This window comes from Aricia agestis, chromosome 12 (assembly GCF_905147365.1).
Source record: "Aricia agestis chromosome 12, ilAriAges1.1, whole genome shotgun sequence".
NCBI classification, from domain to species: Eukaryota; Metazoa; Arthropoda; class Insecta; order Lepidoptera; family Lycaenidae; genus Aricia; species Aricia agestis.
In genome coordinates this window covers 7,847,239-7,865,373 of record NC_056417.1, presented here as the reverse complement: position 1 = coordinate 7,865,373, position 18,135 = coordinate 7,847,239, and the positions used below count along the sequence as shown (strand labels likewise).

The window sequence follows — 18,135 nt, the reverse complement described above, 5'->3', positions numbered from 1 at the left end:
CGGAGAAGTTGATTCATAGGCAGATGGCGGACCTACGTAATTTGGTCGCGTTTTGCCAGTTATACACAGATCACGACACGATAGACCGCGTAGCATGTATGGCAGGGATAATGCCTGCCATAATATATGCTACGGTCTATCGGAGAGGTCCACCAGTGTGTGGGAATAGACCTGTGCAGCTGTGGCGTCGTCTAGTCTGCCTAGAATCAAGTTCTCTGGTGGTACTACTAATTCTGATGTTATTATACAAAAGCTTTCAGAAACACACGACAGTCTCATATTGTTATAAAGTTACATAATTGTTTGAACTTTGAAGACACCCGTCTTTTCAGGGGATTATGAGATTTAATTTAGATCTAGCTTAAGCAAAACCTCTTATCTCGCCGTTAGCTTAGTAAATATTGTGCTCTTATAATGGATCTTCGATAAAATTATTTACAGAGCCCTAAATAGAACATTCTTTTTTCGTTCAACTTCGTACTATAAGAATAATCGAGCTAATACTATAAATGAAAAAGTATGTCTGTCTGTTACCGCTTTACGCTGTGGAATCGATTTTAAGATACGAAAATACTTTGAGCTAAAAAAAGTCATAATAGTTTTTATCCCAAAAAACTAGGGTTTCATACTATTTATAGAGACAGCCTTAATTAGATTCATCATTCACATTACAGCAAATTCTATATTTTCTTATCATTGATTGCATTTCCTAATCTAATCGTTTAGACATTAAAAGACCATTAAAACGGTCCGGACGATAATAAATTCAAAGTTAAACTTTTTCACATTCGTATTGAAAGGAGTGCTCGTATATCAGGAAATGTTCGTATTCAAGTTTCAAAGAATCGTGTATTATGTTCTCGAATTCAAAAATGTTTTCAAACTGTGGAGCAGAATGCTCCTATCAATATCTCACTGAGGCCATTAAAAGGCCATTCGTGAAGTTGGAAGTTTCGTGCGTATTTGTTGAAGCGATTTCGAGAATAATTCCGTTCGTGAGCACCTGACCTAAATTACCAATGACTTCAGTTAAACTGATCACAGTAACTTTGAACCTTTTATTCAATTAATTTATTAGTTATTACTATTTGAATAGACAGTTAATTTATTATCAGAATAAACCGAACTGAAACTAAAAGAAACAAGATTGGTACGCTAACGACTAATTGAGATAACTAAAGCAGGTAATTATTTAGTGTGGGTTGCACCAGAGGCGTGGTTAAAGTTAAAGTTATGGTTATAGTTAAGGCTAAATTTAGCTTTATCTTTAACTTTGACCGGATAAATTGACAGATGACAGCTGGTCCAACAAGGTTATAACGTGGGCGGGGGCGCTGCTGGGAAAGGAGAAATGTCAAAAATTACGTTTTTGTATGATGACAGCGTTAGTTCCTTTTTCGCCACGTGCATTTAAAACCTTGTCGAGCTCTATGGTTATAGTTAATATGGCGTCTTGATGGCGTCCATTTTTAACTTTAACCAAAGATTTGACATTTTGCATTGTAGTTAAAGTTACAGTTATATTTAAAGTTAGTTGGTGCAACCCAACTTTAGACGCTTACGCCTAGACATGATAACACATGCATGAAACTATGTTCTTAAATAGGTTGTGCAATAGCGTAGGTAACAGGGCCTGATCTAGCTGTTTAGCCGCTTCGGGCAAAAATCATTTCCGCCGTCCTTTAAACAGATACATAATACTTTATTATAAGTTATTCGCTAGTTTTGTTGGGAATGGGGGGAATATTTAAGTAAAATACTTAAATATTGCCACTATCCAAAGGTTGGAAGGCAAAATAATTTTGGTGGTGGAATAGCTTTTTTTTTTTATGAAATAAGGGGGCAAACGAGCAAACGGGTCACCTGATGGAAAGCAACTTCTGTCGCCCATGGACACTCGCAGCATCAGAAGAGCTGCAAGTGCGTTGCCGGCCTTTTAAGAGGGAATAGGGTAATAGGGGAGGGTAGGGAAGGGAAGGGAAAAGTTGAGGGTAGGGAAGGGAATAGGGTAGGGGTTAGGGGATTGGGCCTCCGGTAAACTCACTCACTCGGCGAAACACAGCGCAAGCGCTGTTTCACGCCGGTTTTCTGTGAGAACGTGGTATTTTTCCGGTCGAGCCGGTCCATTCGTGCCGAAGCATGGCTCTCCCACGTAATTGACTACATTTGAAGAATAACAACAGAAATGACTACTATAACTACTAACATTAACTACTACTAACATCTAAATTATTATGTCACACTTATAGTTAACACCTATCCTATTGTAATTAAGTACTAATTTCTTCGAAGGTACCAATTTCTTCGCGTATGCGGGCGTTATAACTTAATAGATGCTCCATCTGTGCATTTATTAGAAAACCGGCGTGAAACAGCGCTTGTGCTGTTTCACGCCGGTTTTCTGTGAGAACGTGGTATTTATCCGGTCGAGCCGGCCCATTCGTGCCGAAGCATGGCTCTCCCACGTATAAAAGCTAGCTAGGTTGAAAGATAGGAATAGGTAAATCAATTTTGCCGCCCCCTCATTTTTTGCCGCTCTGGGCAAATGCCTGGCTCGTCCCACCTTAGATCGGGCCTGTAGAGTCACATAGAATCTTTGTTGTTCGATGAACTCTGTCTATATTCTTTTTACTCGACCTAAGCTTTCTTCACCGGATCAAGTAATTCTTGAAAAAATTGATATTTCATTGATCAAAAATACAATGGAAAATGTGGACAGATAGTAGATATTCTGTTGCTATTGTGGAATACAGCGCTGCACAAAGGACATTATTGTAACAATACTACGATATTATGTACCTAAGTACTCTAATAAAGTATGTGGTAAGTATTTTCCAAAGAAGGGTCAGTTCACAGGTCACACTTAAAATACTATTTAAAATTTGAGACACTGGCAGCCCTATATCAGGTCTAGGAATATACTTAAATTATGAGAAATCATCTAGTTGGCTTGTTACTTGAGCATCCTTGCCCGAATGGTTTTCTTCATCTTAATTCTCTAGAAATGAAAATCTTATGAAAAGGAATTAGCGGAGCAAGCATCTGCTACACCAGAAGAAATTCAAGTGCTTTCGTAAATGGTAATAACTCTAGGTTCTTATAAGAAGCCGTTACTACTTAGGGCTATAACATTTTAACTGTCAGTTCGAAGTTGCGACATTTAAACGTGGACTTGAATTAAATGAATAGGGAATACGCAAAGGTAAGAGCAGAGGGCGATATCTAGCACGTACCTACAGTAAATAAATCCGACATGTTGCACACGTCATACTCATATCAGAATACTGACAGAAACGTTTTTGTCTATGCTGGTGCTGCCATCTAGCGTGAAAACATTGCAGTAATTATAATATCCTATTTTATTTTTATTTTATTAGAAAGGAACAGTAAACAGCTACACTATGTACATAGAACTACAGCATAAACAAAGTACGATAATAATAATAGTGTAGCCCACAGCACTGTCCACAGATTTCTTATAATATTACATTTTACTTAACAAAAGCTAAGATGGCTACTAATCATGCACCAGACATCGCTAACACTACATTAAAAACTAGTTAAAATATAACAGTAACAATAAAGTAAGAACCACTAAGAACTAAAAACTAAAAAGCAAACAGTAAAGAGAAAAAAAATGAGTAATTTTTTTTTTATGAAATAAGGGGGCAAACGAGCAAACGGGTCACCTGATGGTAAGCAACTTCCGTCGCCCATGGACACTCGCAGCATCAGAAGAGCTGTAGGTGAGTTGCCGGCCTTTTAGAGGGAATAGGGTAATAGGAGAGGGTAGGGATGGGAAGGGAAGGGAATAGGGGAGGGTAGGAAAGGGAATAGGGTAGGGGATTGGGCCTCCGGTAAACTCACTCACTCGGCGAAACACAGCGCAAGCGCTGTTTCACGCCGGTTTTCTGTGAGAACGTGGTATTTTTCCGGTCGAGCCAGCCCATTCGTGCCGCAGCATGGCTCTCCCACGTAATTGACTACATTTGAAGAATAACAACAGAAATGACTACTATAACTACTAACATAAACTACTACTAACATCGAAATTATTATGTCACACTTATAGTTAACACCTATCCTATTGTAATTAAGTACTAATTTCTTCGAAGGTACCAATTTCTTCGCGTATGCGGGCGTTATAACTTAATAGATGCTCCATCTGTGCATTTATGCTGCAATAAAAACTTGAACTAATAAATCCCATCGGAATTATGTAGCATTATTGTTACACACGGCTTAAAATAAGCTGCGACAGAGGTTTGTAACTGAGGGTTTAAGGTGGCAAAAAGTGGGTACCTTTAGAGGGGTAGCGGGTATGCAAAAATGCTTACGCGTTTTATGGTTTATAATTAGCTGAATTACACTCGCAACTCCGTTGCACCAAATTTCTTTATCGCACGGGAACCGTACATTTTTCCAGGATTTTTCATTTTCATTCCATATACTTTCCTAGGATTCAAAATATCTTCATACCGAATTTGGTTAAGGCGTGAAGAGGTAACAGACAGACAGACACACTTTGGGGGAAGTGTAGTGTTTCTGTGTGTTGTCGACATTGTTGAAAAAATAATTATAAAATAATTTAGGTCTCTTCTACTACCCATAACGAGTATACTCGAACTCATATTATACTTACCTATTGTAAAAACTGGTTTATAACAAAGTTAACCTATTAATTTCCCCAACAAAAAAGGTTGCCAACTCCTGACATCGAGAAACCAAAGGCCATATGGGGAAACGGCCTCGTTAAAGGAAAGTGTTTGCAGTAAAGTATACAACCGTAAAAGATGGTTGTAAAATATGAGTTGTATAGTTTAATGTGTATTGGTTAAAGTTGGGTTACCTCACTTTGGCGTAGTGCCAGTAATTTTTAAAATATTCTGCTGCATTTTTTAATTTTGAAGTTGCAGCATAATAAATAACAGTAGATCGTCTTCATAGCCAGCCTGAATCACACGCACACTTTGAAGTGATTTCACAGAACTTGAAACAGCAAAAAAATTTCAGTATCACCAGAGATCAGATAGTGTTATATGGTGGCTGTTAAGCATTAGTGTCCTAACCCACATTTTTTTGTTATGTAGTCTTGTTCTAAATCATCTAAAGAACATAGGTTCTTCATTCATAAATCAATACGTATTTTTATTTTTGGTAAGTAAACGAATGCTTAACAGCGTCCATTTAATATTATGGAACTAGCAAGTAGAAAAAACCATTTCATGGCTTTTCCATTTCGATAAGAACTTAGTGTTCATTCAAGTTCCTATGTCTATGAAACTCGATTTTCGATCCACTGTGCGGCGCTCCAAAGGTAGCGCGCGGCCGCCAGCGGCCGCCCGCGGCGACGCGAGCCGCCTCTGCCGGCCTCGCCGCGCCTCTTCGCGCCGCTGCCGGCCGCTGCCGATCCGGTGTGAATTGGTCCTAAGTGGAAATTGACAGATGACAGCTGGTCCAACAAGGTTAATTATAAATGAACGTGGGCGGAGGCGCTGCTGGTAAAGGAGAACTGTCAAAAATGTTTTTTTGGATGATGATAGCGTTAGTTCCTTTTTTTGCCACGTGCATTTAAAACCTTGTCGAGCTCTATGGTTATGCTTAAATATGGCGTCTTGATGGCGTCCGTTTTTGACTTTAACCAAAGATTTGACATTTTGCATTGTAGTTAAAGTTAAAGTTACAGTTATAGTTAAAGTTAGTTGGTACAAACCAACCTTACTGTTATAGTCGTTTGCTCAGCTAAATACATAAAAACGCGTCACAAAAGCCTTGAAAGTTGTTTCGGAAACTGAACAATAATAGTAATTTAAAAACTAAAAAGATAAAACCGACTTTAAATTGTACAAAATTGAGAATTAAGATTCCCTATTTCAAAAACTTTTATGAAACTTGCAGCATTCCCTAAGTAATAAGTTGAATAATATCTAGTACAACAAAAAAAGTAATTACTTAAATAGGACTTGTAGTTCTGTAGATGTGCGAACACAAACGTAAGTTCATACATACATACATAAATACATACATAAGTACATACATACACTTTTGAAATTTTGAACATTTGTTTAGACGCTGATATAGACCATAATATTATTAGTTTTTATTATTCGTAGCATAATATACAAAAACTGGGCAGATCTGGAAATATACATACGGGTCAAATTGATAACCTCCTTTTTTTGAAGTCGGTTAATAATAGAGCCGGCATTTTGGTCTTTTCACCGTCCAACCCGAGACAATTTGGGGATGTTCTGTCGAGACGTTATATACGGCTGACCCGATACCCCATTCCGACTTTTAATTCCGTGATTTATAGGAACGGGTCGAGTTCTCGAGTTTTTGTCGCGGGCCGAGACAATATTTCTGCCAGTTTGATTTACGGTTGCTCAAAGACTTAAAATGAGAGGTGCTTAAATGCCTGAGCTTGTCGAGCGTTCTGTACTGATGAATATACAATTGTATGCGTTGCGTCGTCGTAGTTAAAACAGTTTCGTCTTGGTATGCGCCACGTGGTAGACACAACTGTTTCTCTTTAATCGTAAAGCTGACTCGTCTATGTGAAACAAGATTGTCTAAAAAGTGTAGTGTCTCCAATGTGCGGTCGCACTTACTGCTAAGACAGTCTGAAGAGAAATCTGTAGTTGCTGGTTCAGAGCAATTCTTGTATATATATAATTGGAATCTCGGAATCGGCTCCAACGATTTTCATGAAATTTAGTATATAGGGGGTTTCGGGGGCGATAAATCGATCTAGCTAGGAATCATTTTCAGAAAATGTCTTTTAATTCGTGTTTTATCGATAATCGATAAATTGAAAAATATGACTCTTCCTGACATCTATTGGCGAATAATAATACTATTTTATGAGCAACTAATTGTTTTAACGACACAACAATAGCTAAAGCTATTCCAGCAGATGGCGTTATTAAGTAACACGAAGTCAATGAGTGTTTGCTATACCGGTCATCCAGGTACTTTATTATTATTTATTATCTATGGACCGTGTCTGATTTTGTGTCTCGATTGATAACAATTTACTAGTAGGTCTGTTACTTTAAGAACATAATACGGTTTTTATTTTTATTTTTTTATTAAATAAGGGGGCAAACGGGTCACCTGATGGTAAGCAACTACCGTCGCCCATGGACACTCGCAACATCAGAAGAGCTGCAGGTGCGTTATTATTATATCGCTACATGGACATTGGACGCATTTGTAGGAATATTAACTTATTAAGAGGCCGGGTGCCATCGAAATTCTCATACATACGTAATACCAACTTTAACTCTCCTGCAAACGTCTTTGGGCTTTAAATAGTTTTAGTCGAGACCACCAGTTTTGTTTATGGCATCTATTTAATATTTGTAATAGCCTTAATCAAAACCATCTATTTAATATCATTTATTATCCTTAATCAAAACTAATACATACAAAGAATAATTGTCTTGAGTTTCGTCGTCGGATTAAGTCCGTGGTCATTCAAGTCCATCCCGAGGTATTTTACCTCTGATAGAACCTCTATGCCAATTATTTTAAGGATCATTTTCACATACACTCTTAGTTAAACAACTCGGGCTATATTGGTCTCATAATACGGATCAGGAACTAATCAGCTTATCTGATGGAACTTCTATAAGTTGGTATTGGCTTTTGCGACTTGTGTAAGGGAAGTCTTACGGATACCTGCGTTTTGTATGTTAAAAATCCTATATCCTTATCTGGGACTCAAATCTTTAAAACAAATTTTCTTGGGAAAATTCTTCAGGGCTTAATTTTTTTTGTTGGCAAGTTCTTACTTAAGATAAAACTGTCAGACTATTGGAATATAAACGATTTGTCTGTGCACATTATAAATGCGAAAGTCTGTCTGTCTGTCTCTTACCTCTTTGCGTCCAAACCGCTGAACCGATTTTGCTGAAATTTTGTGTGGAGATACTTTCGGTTCCTTCACAATAAACGAATTTTAGCGCAACAGAGTTGCGAACGTCATCTTGTTATTAAAACAGTGTGTGTCTGACTGATAGGCTTAACTTATCAAGGAATCAGGGGACAACGAATCGTTGATTTTCTGCAGTTGTCTCTATCGCGTTCTGCGGTATAGGCTTGAGGTGAGGGATCTAGTTATAGATATTAGACGTACTTTTTTTCATTTCTCTAGCCCCTGGCGTATCCTCTTAAGGCCATCCCCTGAGCAAACGACCTTGACCATACATTTGTCGCGTTGCCGACATCGCACCAAAATTCTATTTTTTTACTTATTCTTAGTTCAAAATTAACTTAAAAAATTCGAACGGTAAATATGTAGTTAATGAAATTGTCGATCTATTGGCGTGTTTTTCAAATAAACGTAATTTGTAAATACTAGGGAGATACTGAATGTATGCTTGAAATCAAATAAATTGGTATTACTTTGGAAGCTAATATCATGAGTATAATAAACTAAAATAGAACATTTAAAACGGGGAGAGGAATGTTGATATAAGTACTAAAGATTATTGCTGTATTTTTATAATAACTTTGTAGCTTTCAAATTATGAGTTAAGAACGCATCTCCATTCTCCGTAGGGGGAGCGTCTTAAGCTGCTGATTCAATTGACCGCTCACTTGAGACACGATAGTCGCTTACTAAACAGTAAACACAGACTGCAATAAAATACTTAGCACACACAAACAAAAGTAAAATATTGTTTGTGTTGTGTGTAGAAAAAGACTGTACTAGTGTCTCAAGTAAGAGCTTGCCGTGAATAAGAATCTTAAGCATGAAAACAAACTGACAGACAACTATATATATAATACTATAGACTTAAAATACTTAAACATTAGTTACCCTATTATAAATCTCGACGTTTTCGTGAATTGTTAGACAATAAATCTAATTGTTACATAGTACATCATCTTATCCTTGATTTATCGCTACTTTATCACGAAAATCTATTAGTTTTGACCGTGATATATCTTTTGCTGAAGTGATTAGCTTTTGTTTTTGTTCGCACGTAAGCTGCTTACTACTTATTTCTTGGGAATATTATTATCACCTGAGTTTTTCTCATTTAAAAGCACTTTTCTTACAAGGCTTGTACACAAATAAATAGTTATGAAAAAATATTATTTTATTTCAGTATCTTACATGGACATTTCGGCCGTTTTTTTAAAGAGAGCTGGTGTCTAAACACACTAGGCCTATGTTACGCAGCGTAAATTCCGCATGATTACGTCCGCAATGTCAAACGCAGTGGCAACGGTAATTTAAAATACATTGCAGGCGGAATTTACGCCGCGTAACTTCGGCCTAGTGTGTTTAGACACTGGATCAAATAAGGAACGAAATTGCATTTATGCTGTGTAGAACAGAAGATTCACAATAACACTAGGCACAAAGGAAAGTCTAGGTTTTAAGGCCAGCTTTTAGCATGGTAATCCGCGTAAGCTGGTACTGAGAAATCATGTACCACGATTCTACTCTTTAAAAGCAACAGTAATGCTTTTGAATTTTTTATTTGATCATGTCTATTTTCTATCAAACCACAAAAAGGTATTCTCATGAAATTTCGAACTAACGAATTTTTTTTGTCAAAACTCGTCTAGTTTAACTTTACATAAGGTTTGGTTTTTTATCCAAAAAGGTATTAAAACTTTAAATTGCTGTCTATTTTCAAACATGCCACAACGAATGCAACAGATAATTTACAATTTGCATAGATAATAATGAAAAATAACGTTTTTATTAATAATGTAAACGGAAAGCAAGTTAATCCATACTAATCATTCATCATCAATCAAATTAATTAATATCAATGTTACATATTTGCTTAAGAATCAATGAATATTTAAATATTTTGGCTGTTAATTTAGTGAATTTAGAGGATCCTATTTATTGTAATATTTGCATGCCATTAAAACATGTACTGTTTTCGCAAACTTGTAACATCTTTTTATCATGTTTTGTGCAAATAAAGATATTGAATTGAATTAATATTATAAATGCGAAAGTGTGTCTGTCTGTTACCTCTTCACGCCTAAACCGCTGAACCAATTTTGGTGTGCATGAAGATACTTTGAGTCCCGGGAAAGGACATAGGATACTTTTTATCCCGGGAAAATGTACGGTCTCCGTGTGATAAATGAATTTTGGCTCAACGGAGTTGCGGGCGTCATCTAGTTATAAAATATAGAGATCGGAGGAGGGGCGAAGCTGCATTAGTGTTGCACTAAGTATAATCAGGGTACGAATAGTGTGAAATCCTGTTGTCTTGGGATATGAGCAGATAGCGATGTATCTGCATTGCTAATGGTGGCTGTTACAAGCAGCAATTATGCCAAAAGATTTATGCTCTAAACGGACTAAATAAACAGATAAACAATTACGGTATTACGGTCTAAAGATTTAAACACCTATTGAAATTTGAACAGTTGTTTTGAAACCATTATGTACTGAATTTAAATCTTTTGTAGTAAGACCGTCATAGTTTTGCATTTAAAGAAATAGAATTTACTCTTATTAAGTAGTGTTATTTTTTTATTTCGTCCAATCCAAAATAAATTGAGCCAGAGAACGTTGCTTTGTCATATAATTGTGGGTATGATAAATAAAGCTCGACCTATACTCATCCCTACTCTATAATTCAAATCATCAAAAAATCAGACAAAATTTCACCAACATTGGTTCAGCCGTTTCGAAGGATTTTGAAAACTAACACTGTGACACGAACATTTTAAGTACCTATTAGGTATTTATTATTTTAGTAAGTAAATGTAATTTGTACCAATTATTTGTACAAATTATATCTATATGTGTGTGTGTCTGTGCAAAGTTCTTGAAAACTCGTTAAATTAAATATACCTACTCTTGTAAACGTACGGTAAGTATACCTTATCAGTTATCATATTCTATTTTAAGTAAGTATACAAAAAAGTATTACAAGAAAAATATTTGGAAGCCTCTTCAAAGATAATTTCAATGTTATTTCCTTATGGAATCAAAATATTTTTGTTTGCCGTCTCATCTCCTTTAAATATTACGGTCGAAACATTGCTATCTCTTATCTGAATTTTATTAAACACAAATAAGGTTTGTTTTAGAGTGTCTCGATGTTTAGTATGTGTCTTGCGGTGATGCCTTCGTCTGAACTGCATTAGCCAGCATGTTCCGCTTACATTTTGTTGGATACATTCCAGTTTAGGATTAGGGTACGAGCATCTTATGACGAGTCGCAGCGGGACGAGCCGCATTATTCATTGTTTTGTAACCGTTCGGTTACAAAGCTTAAATAATGGTAAATGCGGTCTTCCACATTATGATGGAGCACACAACATCATAATGTGCGTGCATTGAGGTAACGCTTTGTACGTACAGGGTCAATTCTGAAAATGGGCATGGTAGGAGATAATATATCAAACTTATTTAAGCCAACTCCGTAACTTTGTTGATCGTCCGCATGTACATTCGTTTATTATCTTTTTTTCGGAGAAAACTGTCCTTTGTCCTGAGAGTAATAGTAACTCCGTGCCAACTTTCATTAACATAGGTTCATCGGGTGTGAAGATATAACAGAGAGACCGACACACTTTCTTTATTTATTTATGTACTTTCTTAATTTGTTCTTTTATTTATTAATGAAGAATATAATATACTTTCATTTCATTATCAGTCGTTTATCTATATAATAAATTAATAACTATCCAACAAATATTTCTGTTCAAGTTTAACTATAAATCAGTGTTTGTTATCTATTTGTCGATAATTTTAGCCGTCATCGCGATAGCTTCTATCGGAACATACACTTTAACGGATGTGTAGCGATAGCCTATCAAGAACAATATATTATATTGTGGAGCTAACTCTACAATCTACATTGTAGAGTCTACACTAATATTATGCCCATGCTTGTGTATCACATTGATGTTCAATAGAGTAGAAATGTGTGGTGGTGGGTGGTTCAAACCATTTACCACTTATTGTTTTTTTTTAATCACAGCTAAAGAGGTTCTTGAAATCAATATGAAAATATACTTACTCTTTATGAGGCTATCAATTTGCAAAGTTAAAAAAACTTTTACTGGACATACAACGTTTTTCACGCCTCGTAATTCTCTCCTCCAAAGATTTGCAAGTTACCACAGAATATAAATTCACATTTTAATTAGCAGCGTAGTCGTAAATTTCTAAAATTTCATTATGAAAATTTAAGCGCCTTAAAATTAATATGCTCCCAAACATTCTTTTGGCCAAAAGTTGAAACTTGGAATTGAATTCGGATTCGCCTACTTAGCGCCATTGAATATGTGAATAACTTAAGATGTGGTTAAGAGCGAATATAAAACGAATCATGATTCCGTATACTTTACTATATTATACAATCAATTACTATATTATTATTCAATGTGTAAATACTATATTATTTAATAATAATAATAAATATAATAATATCTATGGACGCTTCACACCACGTCTGTCTGGCTCCGTGGTAAGTACCTGAAGGACTTGTGTTACAGGTACCAGACAACGGAAATATATTTAATATTTTTATACTATGCATATATTTAAGATTTTTATTATATGATACACATATTTAATACACATCCATGACCCAGGAACTTTGAAAACTTTTTGTTCCGTCGGCGGGATTCGGACCCGCGACCCCCGGCTTGAGCTACCAACGTGCTTACCACTGAGCCACAGAGGTCGTCAAATTACCATTTACATTATTTACAGATTGCGTATACTCATAGAATTAAACTTTCCATGAGTATGTTATAACTTATAATTATAGTACTAAGAGATAGTACTATAGATTATCCAATCGCTACATCACCTAAGAATCGCAATCTACCTATTTATTCATTTAATTGATGATTATCAACTACTTATAACATCTAGGTATACAATATATTGTATAGATAATGCTGATGCAAAAAAAGTAAAATATATCATCCTCCTTTTCGGAAATCGGTTAAAAAGTAGCCTAAGTTATTCCTTACTACATCAGCTATCTGCCAAAAAAAGTCCCGTCAAAATCGCTCTAGCCATTTCAGAGATTAGCTGGAACAAACAGACAGACAGACAGACAGACATACAGACAAAAATTTAAAAAAATGTTGTTTTGGTTTATGTAGCGCATATACATTCATATGCATGTAGTTAAAAACGGTTCTTTCAATATTATAAACAGACACTCAAATTTTATTTATATGTATGTATGTATGTATAGATGTATAGATTTTTACATCAATTTCAAAACCCATGGAAATAAGTGACTGTATTATAAACATTTCTTTATAAGTCGTTCATTTTAGATTTTGAGCTGTCTACAGGCCTCATAATATTATGCTTATCACTCTGGTACAAGACAGCTCCGAATTGTGTTCAAAGTGCTACAGTAAAGAATGACTGTCATGTATCATTCACATCTTTGCAGCTCGCTCGAATGCAGCTTGTCATGAGAGAAAAATTTCGATGGATTTTCAGTCGTATGAAACTTGTGATGTATGAATATTGTATAAAAAACCCGCATAAAATATATCATACAGCCTCACATATTATTATGCAACAAGATGACGTAAGATTTGAGAAGGTAAATAAACAATGTAGACTGCCTACGTTTTTGTTATAAAATTTTGTGAAACTGAAATTCTCCAGGAAATAAATTATAACTAAACTGAAGATATTATTAATCTATAAAATAAAAAAAAAAGAATATATAATATATTATATACAGTAGTCGAATTGAGACACCTCCTTCTTATTGGAAGTCGCTTAAAAATTTGTATAGCACTAATTATTATTAATTATTAAAATAAATATAGAGCAATTTACAGCTCAATTATCTATGTCTTAGAATTCCATTTGTTAGTTTCATTAATAGTTTTATTACCATCTTCAATTCAGTATACTGGGTTATCAACACGGATCCCTAAATTCTGTTAATTAGATTTGCGTTTGGTCAGACCGAAATTGGCTGTAAAATTTTGAGGGTCCTGTCCATTACATTTGCATTCTCGAATCAGTTTTATTTTTTGGTGAAAAATCCTGATGGTGAAATTATTCTTTATTCTACACCATAATCCCAAATTGTTTTGTTGGCTCTTTTTAAATTTGTTGATCTTATTCACTACTACAGGGGTACCCAATCTTTTTCTGCCTGCGGCGCACTTACAAGTCAATATTTTGTCACTACGCCCTTCTCTAGCTATTACAAAAATATACATAAATAAACACCTTTATTGATTATAGTTAGGTTAAACAAGTAAATAATAATAAACAAATATTTAATCATCTGCCTGCTATGTATAATTCAAAATATTATTATTTTATTTTATAATATTTCTGGTTTAAATGGATAATTATGGAAGATTTTTATTAACATTTTTATGTCCTAAATACGCTGTCATTTATTTGATTAGAAATATTTATTTTTTCACCTTATTTTGAATATATATTAATTCTAACTAATAATTATAATAATAAGTAATAATTGCTATAAATAATGCTAATATGTAAAACAAATACTATATATAAAAAACTAAATGGATAATTATGGAGGATTGACTCACGGCGCCCTCCTTGCCTTTCCACCCAGGGCGCCGCGGCGCACAGTTTGGGAACCCCTGCACTACTAAATGACGCCCGCAACTATGTTGCGCCAAAATTAGCTGTTTATCGCTTTTTTAGGGATAAAAAGTATTCTATCCCGGTAAATCCCGGCTAAACCATGCATATTACCGCGGCAAAAAGTAGCATAATATTAATATGTTCTTCGCTAGCTACCTAAAATTTCATCAAAATAGGTCCAGACTCCAGCCATTGCGAGATGCCTTGGTCTAGGCCCTAGGGAAATAGGGATATATTTTTATTTGTAAGAAGATAACCTACAAATTTTTAATAATAACCTACCAATTTTTTTAGTGTATTGTATTTTTTAAATATAACCCACTATTTTAAATAATAAATACTCTTTGCTGTGCTCTCTTCTGACATTAGACCACTAATGGTTCTATTTCATTCTATATGTGGGATACATTTGCTCAAAGCCAGCTCCGAGTTTAACCGTTCATTAGACTTAAGCAATGGCGCTAATGGTAATTCGCACTCTAATTGAACGTAAAGACACTCTTGGTGGTTAGGCAAGATGCATTCGATAATAACAGCAGCGAAATAAGAATTTAAAAAATCGGCCAAGTGCGAGTTGGACTCGAGCACGAAGGGTTCCGTACCGTATAGAGCGAAAGTAGGCAAAAAGTTGTGTTTCTTGTATGGGAAGCCCCCCTCAAATATTTACTTAATTAAAATTTTATTATTAATTATTAAAGTACAAATATAAATGAGGATTTCGTAAAAATTTCAAGCACATATCTGTTACCATTATCGATTACGAGTGAAAAAACAAAAAAAAATCATGTTTGTTGTATCGGAGCCCCCTGAAATATTAATTTTATTGCGCTTTTAGTATTTGTTGTTATAGCGGCAACAGTAATATACAATCTGTAAAAATTTTAGAAGTCTAGCTATAGCAGTTCTGGAGATACAGCCTGGAGACAGACAGACAGACGGACTGACAGACAGACGGACTGACAGACAGACATCGAAGTCTCAGTAATAGGGTCCCGTTTTTACCCTTTGGGTACGGATCCCTAAAAACATACTAAGGATTAAACATAGCACGTTGGTAATGTACCTACGCTTTCGATACTTTTAGCTATACGTTGTTAACTTCTGCATTCTCTCTTAAAAATTTAAGACATGAGTGGATGATGCCGATAGCTAGAGTTTTATACAACATAAGAGCAATAATTAGTAATTTTTAGGGTTCCGTATCCAAAGGGTAAAAACGGGACCCTATTACTAAGACTTCGATCGTCTGTCTGTCCGTCTGTCTGTCTGTCCGTCCGTCTGTCTGGCTGTATCTCAGGAAACGCTATGGCTAGATTTCTGAAATTTTCCCAGATTGTGTATATCTGTTGCTGCTATAATAACAAATACTAAAAACAAAATAAATTAAATATTTAAGGGGGGCTCCCATACAACAAACGTAATTTTTTTGCTATTTTATGCTCGACATCAATAATGGCAATAGGTAGGCACTTGAAATGATCACAAAATACTCAGTTGTATTTATACTTTAATAATTAATAATAAAATTCGTATAAAATAAATAATTAAGGTGGGGTTCCATACAAAAAAAACACATTTTTTACCTAATTTTGCATTTTAATGGCACGGAACTCTTCGTGCTCGAGTCCAACTCGCACTTGGCCAATTTTAACAAACCTTATAACTTACCTACTTCATCATGTAGCTAATATAATATTTTGTAGCTAGGTATACATAGAATCTAGAGTTTTTGATTTAAAAAACAACCCGTTCCCAAAAGCCTCCATTGATGCATAAAAACAGTTTTGAAATTGTAAGTTGCCGGCTTTATCCACTCATGTCTTTAATTATCAAATACAAGTTGCCTAAGTACCCTGGTTCTGTATAATTGAGATGTAAAATCCCTAATCAGCCGCTTGAGATAGTTCCAAAGAGAATGTTCCGTCTTCAAAGACTGATTGAAAGACCGGGAAATTGCAACTGTGTAATAGGAAATTTCAAGTTTAGTAACTTGAAAATTCCTATTACAGTTTATTAGCTACTATTATTACCAACTACTAACTATAATTTCACTGGAAAATCCTATTGGACTATCGAAGAAATTATTTGATTCTCAGGCAGTTGACGGATCTACGTCATTTGGTCGGGTTATGCAGTCAATTCAATAGTCGTGATCTGACGGCTAGGTTTGACGTAACGCGACCAAATTATGTAGGTCCTATTTGCCTAGGAATCAACTTCTCTGAATACACCTATAACCCAAGAGCCAGTGACAGCCAGACCGTCATTTTATAAAATGAAAGTTTATTTTGTTTATGACCCCCTATACTGGTAACAGCAACTATAGAATTTCGGTCGCGGATACTTTAGGAGGTAATTTAGCGCGACCTAAACTCCATGGTTGCTGGTCGTTCTTACCTCGACAGGGTAAAAAAACACGTGTTCCTAGTAGACAGTTTACTGTGAAAATAGCAGCGCTGAAAGACGACTTTTTTATTAAAAAAATATATATAAAACATACATTACTGTGTTAAATTGTGACCAAATTAAAGACCAAATTGGTTCTATTTTGAGCAACAATTACTGTCTACCCGCATCGGAAAATCTAAATAGTAATCACTAATTATTAGGATAGATAATTATGATAATTGAAACCGATTCAGGTCAGCTCACAATATGACGCTACGCCACGTTGCGTTTTGCAGAGTTGTAATTTTAGGGCGCTTTTCCTGTCATCCGTGGCCTAATGGGTAGACCTTCGGTTCGCACTCCTAGAGTGTGCAGGTTCGAACCCGGGTGGAGGCGTTTACCTATGACTTATGAGACATTTTCTGATCTCAAGTACATAATACGGACGCTAGTACGGTGAAGGAAAACATCGTGAGGAAACCCGCACATAGTTGGTCCCAGACGTATTGACTTTCCTCTGGACTAGGCCGACTATGTTGCGAGAATGCCGTATGCGCTTGGGCAACCATACGGACATTTAAAAATCTTGTCCCAGGCACTACAGTACCTATTTGAGGATAGGTTACTTCGCTCTGAAAAATACTGTATAAATCATCCACAACGGATGTAAAGGCCTAGTTTTTTCCTGTCATGTGTTCAGCTCGCGGATGTGTCCGCATGGGGGTGACAACATGCTGCTGCCTGGCTGTGTGCGTGTTGGCTGTTGCCCGCGTGACAGGAAAAACATTGAAGTATGAAATAGTACAATGCGGGGCGCGGGCATCTTTCATGCGGACCTGATTCACGCGCAGGCGATAATCCGCATGACAGGAAAAACGTCTTTACAACCTTGCATTCAGAGTTTTACGGTGAAGCCAAACGAGCGCAGTTTTGTGAGTCGTGAGTCGCAGAATTTCTGCCGCGTAAATATGTTTTCATATAAATCATGACTTACAAAATTACGCTCGTGTGAATCAAACAGGACTTTTATATGAAACTGAATGCAGCAGAATTTCTGCCAGCCGAAATTCTGCGACTCATAACTCACAAATTACGCTCGTTTGGCTTCACCGCTAGTGTGAACTGCCCCTTATACATTA

The 18,135-nt window shown here is 35.8% G+C and overlaps 1 long non-coding RNA gene across 1 annotated transcript; it reads right to left on the bottom strand.

The window, feature by feature from the left end:
* Positions 1 to 569: 569 nt before the first annotated feature.
* On the bottom strand, positions 570 to 17,083 carry LOC121732391. Its single transcript, XR_006036365.1, has 3 exons — positions 17,025 to 17,083; positions 12,448 to 12,453; positions 570 to 580 (listed from the first exon to the last, which is right to left on the bottom strand). It is a non-coding gene; the product is annotated as an uncharacterized LOC121732391 (long non-coding RNA).
* Between the last annotated feature and the right edge of the window lie 1,052 nt (positions 17,084 to 18,135).